A 10,806-nucleotide genomic window follows, 5' to 3' on the forward strand; every position below is an offset into this window, starting at 1 on the left:
TTCCCCCGCTAATTTCTAAATTGGCAGGAGGGAGACTGTGACTTACGGGCTGATTGACTCAAGAATCTTCTATAGAAGTAATATTTTACTTCAGCATTAACGGCTCTCCCTCCTCACCTAGACCGTTCTGCGCTGTCCTTAGGGTACATTCTTGCTGGATGCTTTCATATTGTTAATTCTCCCTTGTAATCTATGGTATTGAGACTCTCCCCGCCAACCCTTGGGTTGGGCTGTCAGCAATGAAGACCTGCACTCCAGAGCTCTTTCCTGTGCCTAGAACATGGCGAGCTCATGTTGAGGAAGGAAGACATGTTTTTACATTAATATTAATCTCTGGATATTTTAAAGGAAAACTGGTAAGTGATGACCCAGTAATTTTTATTGGGTCTTCTTCTGGAATGTGTGTGTGTGTGTGTGTGTGTGTGTGTGTGTGTGTGTTTCAGCTGTATAATTCTGATGAACTCCTATAGATCAGAAATGTGCTAGGGACATTCAAATAATTTCATATTTTTACATCATTTTTTAAAAGCTACTAATATTTTTTTTGAAAAATCTTGTTACATTATAAAATAAAAAGATCACAGAGGGGCTCAAGTACTGTCATAAATAATGAACATGTGAAAAAACACTAACAAGTCTACACATGCATTTATGCTTTTAAGTCCAGTTATTCTAGAGGCAATTGAGTAGCAGAGACACGAAGAGTTGAGAGCAGAGAACAAACAGTAAAACTACATACAGGAAGAAGAAACACAGTATGGAAAAGTAAAGTAACTCCAAATGGATGTACTATTGTTAGTATGGGTGGAAGTTTCAGGGGGAGGATTTCCACCAAAGCCAACCTTGGGCATGCTTGCTGTATGTCTTGTCCCTTAACCCCAATCTCCCACTGTCGGCACCCCTGTCCCACAGGTGGTCCTCTTAATGTCACCACCCCCTTCAGCAACAACCAACTGTAAACATAATGTAAATAAAGAGACCATACTTTATCACAATTTAAGAAGGAATAAATAAACTCATTTCTACTACTGCTACCATTCGTTTTATGCTGTGTTTTTAAAGTTAATACTATCATGACCTTATATAACATGGTCCAGCCCCACCAGGTCTCAATCCATTTCCCCTTCCTAGAAGCACCCTGAATTTCCTTCCCATGAACTCAGCTATGTGCTGTGGGTGATTCACTTCACACTCAACTACAAGGATGCCCCAAGCAAAGAAATTAAACTCAACTATAGTCAATGATAAGATGTTTCTAGAACTTCTGGAAAACACATGCTCTTTAAACCTGCCCTTGACCCTTGATGAAGGCTCTGAAGATCTACGTGTGGAACTGCAGGGGGTTCCGCATGGAGTCTGGGGGCAAAACCAACACTGGCGAAGGCAGAGCATAGACGAGCCTTTGCTCACATTGTGAGCTGCTCGATCTAGGCGGAGTCAAAGCAAGTCTACCACTAGTCTCTCTTTTGTGCTTAAGTCACTTTAAGTTAGGTTTTGTCAGATCTACCAGTTAAATTCCTGATTAACATAATATAAATAAAACACTTTCTTACCTTAGCAAGTTTATCTGAAGTAACAACTACTCAAATACTTCTCAGTAAAGAAATAGATTATACGGGTGTGCTCACTTTGTGCCCATTCACCAAGCAGCACATTTACGCTCTGCGCATTTCAGCATATGGATGTATATTCTCCCACAGAATAAAAGCAATGCTGTTGTATATGGTAAGTCATCAACATACAAATCACACCACTTCCCAATAAAAAAAGCGTATCATACAGTCTATCATTTCAGAGTGCCAGGCTCAGCTGAGCACAAATTCTACTCTAAAGTGATGTGCACTCAGGAGGCCGCTCAGCAAATACCTGTTAACTAAATACACCTTGGAGCTTGAGACTGAAACTTCAAAGATACATGACTTCTACTCACAGGGGACTTACAGTCTATAAGGTATGCAAGATAAAGATAAAGTCATCACACGTGTAATTCTAAAAGAGAAAATAGGAGGGGCGCCTGGGTGCTCAGTTGTTTAGCATCTGACTCTTGATTTCAGTTCAGGTCATCATCTCAGGGTCGTGGACCAAACCATGTGCCAGGCTCCACGCTGGGCACAGAGTCTGCTTAAGATTCTCTCTCCCTCTGCCCCTCCCCTCCTCTAAATAAATAAATGAGTAAAAGAGAGAATAGGAATGGAGGAGGTGAAATTTGATCTGCTATTAGGGGGAAAAAAAAAACAAGAATTCATGTGAAGGAGCCAAGAAACTTAGGTGAAACTGATCCCATAAAATCCCCAAGTCATTCTCAGCAATGGTGGTAGAGAAGCTCATAAACAGAATCTAAGAAATAAAACACAGTCTGCTGTTATGCTCAAACTAAGGCATTTTATTGGTTGGCTTTACACCTTAAATAATATATTGGTTACCAAAGGGACAGTTTCCACTAATTCCAAACTAAGCTTTCAAAAGTTCATTTGTTGGGGGGAGAATATTCTTATGCTCAACACAAACACCTTTCCTATTGTCTTTTCTTAGCTAAAAAAAAAAAAAAAAAAAAAAAAAAATTGCTCAGGTTGAATATTAACTGCCTCAACAACCCAATTTAGTTACTTTCCCTTAAAATAAGTGTGCAGTAGAGTTGAACACTGTAAACGTTTTGTGGTTTGGCTGGAAGCAGAGGTCATTTCATGATGACTGAAGGTCGTCTAATACATATTTCTGATGGTTTCCATAAACCTCAGCAAAGTAAATCCATTCACTAACATTTCAAAGGGAAAGCGTTTTTTTAAATGAAAGCGTAGTATTAGCCTTTCTTTGCCATTTGGCAACTTGAAACTTTAGGAGGAGTGATGATTAATACTTCTTTGCAGATGATTATATCATTTTAAGTTTCTCATTTAAAAAAATAACCAATTGCACATTGCTCCTTTAACTGAACAACTGGATTCTTTAAAAACAGGTTAGCTATTTCATTGCATTTGGAAACACGGTAGAAATTCTGACCCATCATTCCTTTATCTGTAAAAGAAAAAAAAAAGGTGCTATAATTTAATCAATCACATTTTAAAAACAACAAACGGAAAATGGCAGCTATATAATCATTAGGTCAAGACGAAACTTTTTTTTTTTCCTGTAACTCTTCCCCTTCCTCAGTCATGCTATTTCTGAGATTTACTACAATCTCTCCATTATTTTCCACAAGAAACCGTATCTTATTTCTAGAATGCTCTTTTAGAAAGAATGCTTTGGCAGACTGTGATATTGATGACAGTGCATTAGGTAACATTTACTGAATGCCAATTACTTGCCAAGTGCTTGGTGAGCACCTTTCACTTCACAACTGTGGGAGGTAGCTTCTATTAGCCTGTTTTTACAGGTGAGTGAACTGTGCGAGAAATGTGCTTGTGCTGCTAGGAACCAGTGGGTAACAAACGTGGGCAGCTGAACGCCAAAGCCTTTTGCAGGATGTAGGTATAACTGAATTTTGATGCAACATAAAGCCCTATGTTCAAGGCAGACATCCCATTTTTATGCAGAAAACAATCAAATGAAGTATTCATTAAAAATACAGTATTTCTAAGATTTATATTTATGATGATTGCGTGGAAGAACATTTAAATTACTGAAGTTTGCTGGTTCACCTCTGGCTATCTTCTCCAAAATTCAACTGCACCTTACATTATACAACAGGTCCCTTTCAGAAACATTAATTGAACTTTCTGAATGGATCACTTCAAACGCACGGAGAACCAGTTATTTCAAGAAAAAAAGTAATAAGGGCTCTGCTATTCAACGAAATCACCTCCCCCAATTCGTTTGACTCTTAAAGTCTGTCTTCTCATAATGTGCATTGCTTACTTACAAATCTATTTGTCAACAAACTTACTTTAATTTTGAGAAACATTTTTCGTGGAGAGGACAGTTCGGAAGTCTCACTATGAAAAGTTCTAAAACCAAACATTTTTCTTGCCATCATTTAAAAAAATTTTTAACATGAATTTTAAAATCTTGTTCTAATACCGTAACTGTGTTCCCCTTAAGCCACGAACTCTCAGGAATTATTCTTACAAAGCAGGTCACGCACAGACACCTGGACCCGTGAGCAACCACTCCCTTCCCGATACCTCGGTGACCACGCCGGCGGCGATCGTGGCGCCGCCATAGCGCAGCATGAACCGGCCCAGCTCTTTGAAGTCTTTGTACAGCTCCAGCGCGACCGGCCGTNAACCAGAAAAGGCCCCGAATCTCCAAGGAACTGTTGAAAAGGAAAAACAAAGCTGGGGGCATCACAATGCCGGATTTCGAGCTGTACTACAAAGCTGTGATCACAAAGACAGCATGGTACTGGCACAAAAACAGACACATCGACCAATGGAACAGAATAGAGAACCCAGAAATGGACCCTCGGCTCTTTGGGCAACTAATCTTTGATAAAGCAGGAAAAAACATCCGGTGGAAAAAAGACAGTCTCTTCAATAAATGGTGCTGGGAAAATTGGACAGCTACATGCAAAAGAATGAAACTTGACCACTCTCTCACACCATACACAAAAATAAACTCCAAATGGATGAAAGACCTCAATGTGAGACAGGAATCCATCAAAATTCTAGAGGAGAACATAGGCAACAACTTCTATGACATCGGCCAGAGCAACCTTTTTCACGACACATCTCCAAAGGCAAGAGAAATAAAAGATAAAATGAACTTATGGGACTTTATCAGGATAAAGAGCTTCTGCACAGCCAAGGAAACAGTCAAAAAAACTAAGAGACAGCCCACGGAATGGGAGAATATATTTGCAAAGGACACCACAGATAAAGGACTGGTATCCAAGATCTACAAAGAACTTCTCAAACTCAATACACGAGAAACAAATAAACAAATCATAAAATGGGCAGAAGATATGAACAGACACTTTTCCAATGAAGACATACAAATGGCTAACAGACACATGAAAAAATGTTCAAAATCATTAGCCATCAGGGAAATTCAAATCAAAACCACACTGAGATACCACCTTACGCCAGTTAGAATGGCAAAGATAGACAAGGCAAGAAACAACAATTGTTGGAGAGGATGTGGAGAAAGGGGATCCCTCCTACATTGTTGGTGGGAATGCAAGTTGGTACAGCCACTCTGGAAAACAGTGTGGAGGTCCCTTAAAAAGTTAAAAATTGAACTACCCTATGACCCAGCCATTGCACTACTGGGTGTTTACCCCAAAGATACAGACGTAGTAAAGAGAAGGGCCATATGCACCCCAATGTTCATAGCTGCATTGTCCACAATAGCCAAATCATGGAAGGAGCCGAGATGCCCTTCAACAGATGACTGGATTAAGAAGCTGTGGTCCATATATACAATGGAATATTACTCAGCTATCAGAAAGAACGAATTCTCAACATTTGCTGCAACATGGACGGCACTGGAGGAGATAATGCTAAGTGAAATAAGTCAAGCAGAGAAAGACAATTATCATATGATTTCTCTCATCTATGGAACATAAGAACTAGGAGGATCGGTAGGGGAAGAAAGGGATAAAGAAAAGGGGGGTAATCAGAAGGGGGAATGAAACATGAGAGACTATGGACTATGAGAAACAAACTGAAGACTTCAGAGGGGAGGGGGTGGGGGAATGGGATAGTCTGGTGATGGGTAGTAAGGAGGGCACGTATTGCATGGTGCACTGGGTGGTTATACACAGCTAATGAAGCATCGAACTTTACATCGGAAACTGGGGATGTACTGTATGGTGACTAACATAATATAATAAAAAATCATTTAAAAAATAAAATAATTATAAACATGACATATGGAGTATACTAATTCTGAAGAACTAATAGTTCTAGAATATTTCAGAAGAGGAGAGGGTGTTTTTACCTCATAGACAAAAATTACTCTTTTAGGAAAGGGTGGGCATTCGCTGATTTAGTAGAGCTCTGGCGTGTGTTCGGAGCTCTAAACCCTCCCGCCCCCCGGGGCCGGCTGCAGTCCCAGAAAGCACACGGTGGGTCTGTTACGGGAGAGCCTCCCACCGGCCAGAAGCCACAGGGAGACGTAGAGGCACTTGATGCCGGGAGAAGTCCCCTTCGACTCCGGGAGACGGCGCGCTAACAAGCCGCAGTGTAGGAGCATGTGCGCCCCCCAGCGGTGTGCTCTATGCTCCGCAGAAACCCACGGCAGGGAACGGGGAGCTCCGCCTGAGTTCAGGGAAGGAATCGCAGGACGGTACCTGGGAGAAGGGTAAGAAAGGATTGGGGAGGAGGTTAACAGGCAGACAAGAAGTGGGTAATTCCAGGCAGAGGAAATGCCTACTCAGGACCCCGCCTGCCTTCTGTCTCCACAAGAACCTTGACCAGCGGACTATCTCCTCTCCGACCCTTTGTCCTCCTCCTTCCTCCTGGTTCTGCAGCCTTTCGAAGAGCTTCTCTCTCCACTAAAATATCGGATCACGTGACCAGCATGGAGGCAGGAGTCTGGCAAAGGGAAGGAGTGTACCTTCTCCAACAGAACATGCTCCAACAATCACAAAATTAAACCCGGTTATGGGGTGCTGAATTGATATTACAAAGGCCACAAGCTACTTCATGTCCCCACATTTAGGTATCATTTAATTGCCCTATTTATGTTGTTTTACACTATTATTTCTACCTATTTAAATGATTTCCGTGTGAGAAAAAGTTGCTTCTGAGAGCTAAAAGCTGGTCTGACCCTCCCAGGCAGGCCATGGTGTTCTTCTATCGATCATTAACAATTCCTAAATCTCTGACATCAGACCAGGTCGCTCTGTGATCGTGATGAAGTGAGATCCTATTATCACACCTGGGCGAAAACCCAAGTACCGTGCAAACCTTAAAAATGATGAAATAGCCCCCTCTTGTGGCTAACTTGAGTAACTGCCACCGCTTTGCCTTGTTCCATTGCCCCTACCTCTTAGATAAAAATGGGTTACTCCCCCCCCTTCAGAATTACTCCCTTTCTGACATTACCCAATCCGGAAGAAACCCTGGCTCACTTGAGCCCTCTCAAAATTACCTACCTTTATGTGCCAAATTCCTTAACAAGCCCTTCTTTACACCGTCTTACGGAGAAGCACCTATTCCTCTATGGTGTGTGGTCTCTCTTGCTGCAGCAAGCATCAACAGCAGTATGTGCCCTGTGGTCTTTGATGACATCCACAAATGATGGGCACCGTCATATGCTTGCTGCAGAATATTCTACCGTGACCTCCCTAAAGTTTTGAACTACCTCCATGATCGGAGCATTTTATATCCTGCCTCCCCACTTCCTTCACCCCTCTCCCACAAGAACATCTTACCCTCACCTGTGAACCACATACAGCTGAATAAAGAGTTCGTGGGTTGCAATCCCTAACTTAAAGTTTTATAGATTTAGCTCCTGTGTCTCTGTCTTTTAAAATTTAGTGCTGCAGGGACACCTGGGTGGCTCAGTCAGTTGAGCATCTGCCTTCGGCTCAGGTCATGATCCAGGGTCTTGGGATTGAGTCCTGCATCAGGCTACTTGCTCCCTTGGCAGCCTGCTTCTCCCTCTGCCTGCCGCTCCCCCCGCTGGTGCTCTCTCTCCCTGATAAATGAGTAAATAAAATCAATAAATAAAATATAGTGCTGCAGAAAAAACTGGAGTTCATTTTTTGTTTCTTTGAAGATGACTTTTTGGGAGCTTTGTTTTTGTTCCCAAGATTTGTTTTAACCTTAGAAATGTAAAAGTTTGAACAGAAACAAATGTGGTTGTAATCGCTTTGTAAGGTCTCAAATAAAACGTTACACTCCCTTCGTGTGCAATCTTGGGGTCTTTCTGTTTATCTTCAACTCTCTGTACACTAGGAGCGGATTCCAAGGACAGCTGCCAGATCATCAATTCACTGTCTCCAATTAGTATCTATTTTTACAGCCCTCAGTGTGTATTTGGATGTTGCTGTTATGGTGTGGGTTCTTGTGCTCTTCTAACCTACCCTGATTCTCTTCTCAACTCAGGAAATCTACATCTCACAGACACCATGCCGCCGTGAAAGAAAACTTCTGTTACCTACAATACAAAGAAAGGTTTTTGCCTCCACCTGCTCAGAATCCTACATGTACTTCCGATTTTTCCACAGGCCTGTTACTATGTTTCATAGTCATCTTTAAAAGAATTCTGTGTAAGCCCAGGGTTGGCGGGCAAGAATGCATCAAGCTCCCTCGGCCATCTCAGTCTACGCGAGGCCTGGTAGAATCCCTGGCAGCCAACTGATTTCCCATCCGGATCCTGAAACGTGAGCACATCTGAATCTCCGAAGCTCACAAGGCTTGCCCCCGCTCAGGAAGACTCCAAAGTGGGGCTGTGGTTTAACAGACAAGAGGACAGACAGAAGCAGTGCTAAAGTTTGGTTCTATACGTTTTCTTTTTCCTTCACTATAAAAATAGCCCCTGCACACACAGCATTAGGATAGAAATAAAAACTTGTAATTTTCAGACAACACAGGCACAAGGAAACTAAAATCATTAATTCTTTCACTCACTTAACAATTGTATGTGCTAGGGACTAATACCTATAGTGAAATGAACAGAAAGGGCTCTTTCCTCTTGGGACTTACACTTCAGGAGAAAACAGTGACTGATACAAAGAGATACGAAGCTGCAGCGCTGACAGTGTTCCACGGAGGGGCCGGTCCCCCGAAAGCACATCGTAGCCCATCTTGTTACCGTGAGCAGAGTCCACGGGCTCCCTGAGGAAGTGGCGAAGAGCTGAGCCTCACGCTTCACCTCGTATTCCAATCAGTCCTTCTCGTGCACAGTTCTATGCCTCATCTCATCCCTAGTGCTTTTTAAAATCTTGAATAGCTTTGGCATTTTCAAAGAACCAGCCTGTAAATTACTCAGCCATTCTACCTTTTCTAAGACCTCTGATATAGAAAGGCTTTCGACGGCTCAAACAAGGGTTACCGCTGGGCTCTTCTTGCCACTTGGACCCATTCCTCATGTCAGCATGACGCTGCTGGCTTGTGAAGATTCTCATTCGTGTTGGCTCTTCTTCCTGGACGTGGGTGGGTTCTAAAGAATGGCTTTCACTGTTGGTGGGATTTTAAATGTTGCTAGTTTGGAGGCCAAAAGCTGCCCTCTTGGATGATTTTGCCAAAGCAAAACCTGCCTCCCGTCTTCCCCCGCTAATTTCTAAATTGGCAGGAGGGAGACTGTGACTTACGGGCTGATTGACTCAAGAATCTTCTATAGAAGTAATATTTTACTTCAGCATTAACGGCTCTCCCTCCTCACCTAGACCGTTCTGCGCTGTCCTTAGGGTACATTCTTGCTGGATGCTTTCATATTGTTAATTCTCCCTTGTAATCTATGGTATTGAGACTCTCCCCGCCAACCCTTGGGTTGGGCTGTCAGCAATGAAGACCTGCACTCCAGAGCTCTTTCCTGTGCCTAGAACATGGCGAGCTCATGTTGAGGAAGGAAGACATGTTTTTACATTAATATTAATCTCTGGATATTTTAAAGGAAAACTGGTAAGTGATGACCCAGTAATTTTTATTGGGTCTTCTTCTGGAATGTGTGTGTGTGTGTGTGTGTGTGTGTGTGTTTCAGCTGTATAATTCTGATGAACTCCTATAGATCAGAAATGTGCTAGGGACATTCAAATAATTTCATATTTTTACATCATTTTTTAAAAGCTACTAATATTTTTTTTGAAAAATCTTGTTACATTATAAAATAAAAAGATCACAGAGGGGCTCAAGTACTGTCATAAATAATGAACATGTGAAAAAACACTAACAAGTCTACACATGCATTTATGCTTTTAAGTCCAGTTATTCTAGAGGCAATTGAGTAGCAGAGACACGAAGAGTTGAGAGCAGAGAACAAACAGTAAAACTACATACAGGAAGAAGAAACACAGTATGGAAAAGTAAAGTAACTCCAAATGGATGTACTATTGTTAGTATGGGTGGAAGTTTCAGGGGGAGGATTTCCACCAAAGCCAACCTTGGGCATGCTTGCTGTATGTCTTGTCCCTTAACCCCAATCTCCCACTGTCGGCACCCCTGTCCCACAGGTGGTCCTCTTAATGTCACCACCCCCTTCAGCAACAACCAACTGTAAACATAATGTAAATAAAGAGACCATACTTTATCACAATTTAAGAAGGAATAAATAAACTCATTTCTACTACTGCTACCATTCGTTTTATGCTGTGTTTTTAAAGTTAATACTATCATGACCTTATATAACATGGTCCAGCCCCACCAGGTCTCAATCCATTTCCCCTTCCTAGAAGCACCCTGAATTTCCTTCCCATGAACTCAGCTATGTGCTGTGGGTGATTCACTTCACACTCAACTACAAGGATGCCCCAAGCAAAGAAATTAAACTCAACTATAGTCAATGATAAGATGTTTCTAGAACTTCTGGAAAACACATGCTCTTTAAACCTGCCCTTGACCCTTGATGAAGGCTCTGAAGATCTACGTGTGGAACTGCAGGGGGTTCCGCATGGAGTCTGGGGGCAAAACCAACACTGGCGAAGGCAGAGCATAGACGAGCCTTTGCTCACATTGTGAGCTGCTCGATCTAGGCGGAGTCAAAGCAAGTCTACCACTAGTCTCTCTTTTGTGCTTAAGTCACTTTAAGTTAGGTTTTGTCAGATCTACCAGTTAAATTCCTGATTAACATAATATAAATAAAACACTTTCTTACCTTAGCAAGTTTATCTGAAGTAACAACTACTCAAATACTTCTCAGTAAAGAAATAGATTATACGGGTGTGCTCACTTTGTGCCCATTCACCAAGCAGCACATTTACGC

The 10,806-nt window shown here is 42.0% G+C and overlaps 1 long non-coding RNA gene across 1 annotated transcript; it reads right to left on the reverse strand.

The window, feature by feature from the left end:
- Positions 1-2,362: 2,362 nt before the first annotated feature.
- LOC117803997 lies at positions 2,363-4,221 on the reverse strand. The gene is made up of 2 exons (XR_004628143.1): positions 4,122-4,221; positions 2,363-3,015 (listed from the first exon to the last, which is right to left on the reverse strand). It is a non-coding gene; the product is annotated as an uncharacterized LOC117803997 (long non-coding RNA).
- Between the last annotated feature and the right edge of the window lie 6,585 nt (positions 4,222-10,806).

The sequence above is a fragment of the Ailuropoda melanoleuca genome, chromosome 10, assembly GCF_002007445.2.
Source record: "Ailuropoda melanoleuca isolate Jingjing chromosome 10, ASM200744v2, whole genome shotgun sequence".
Classification (NCBI taxonomy): Eukaryota; Metazoa; Chordata; class Mammalia; order Carnivora; family Ursidae; genus Ailuropoda; species Ailuropoda melanoleuca.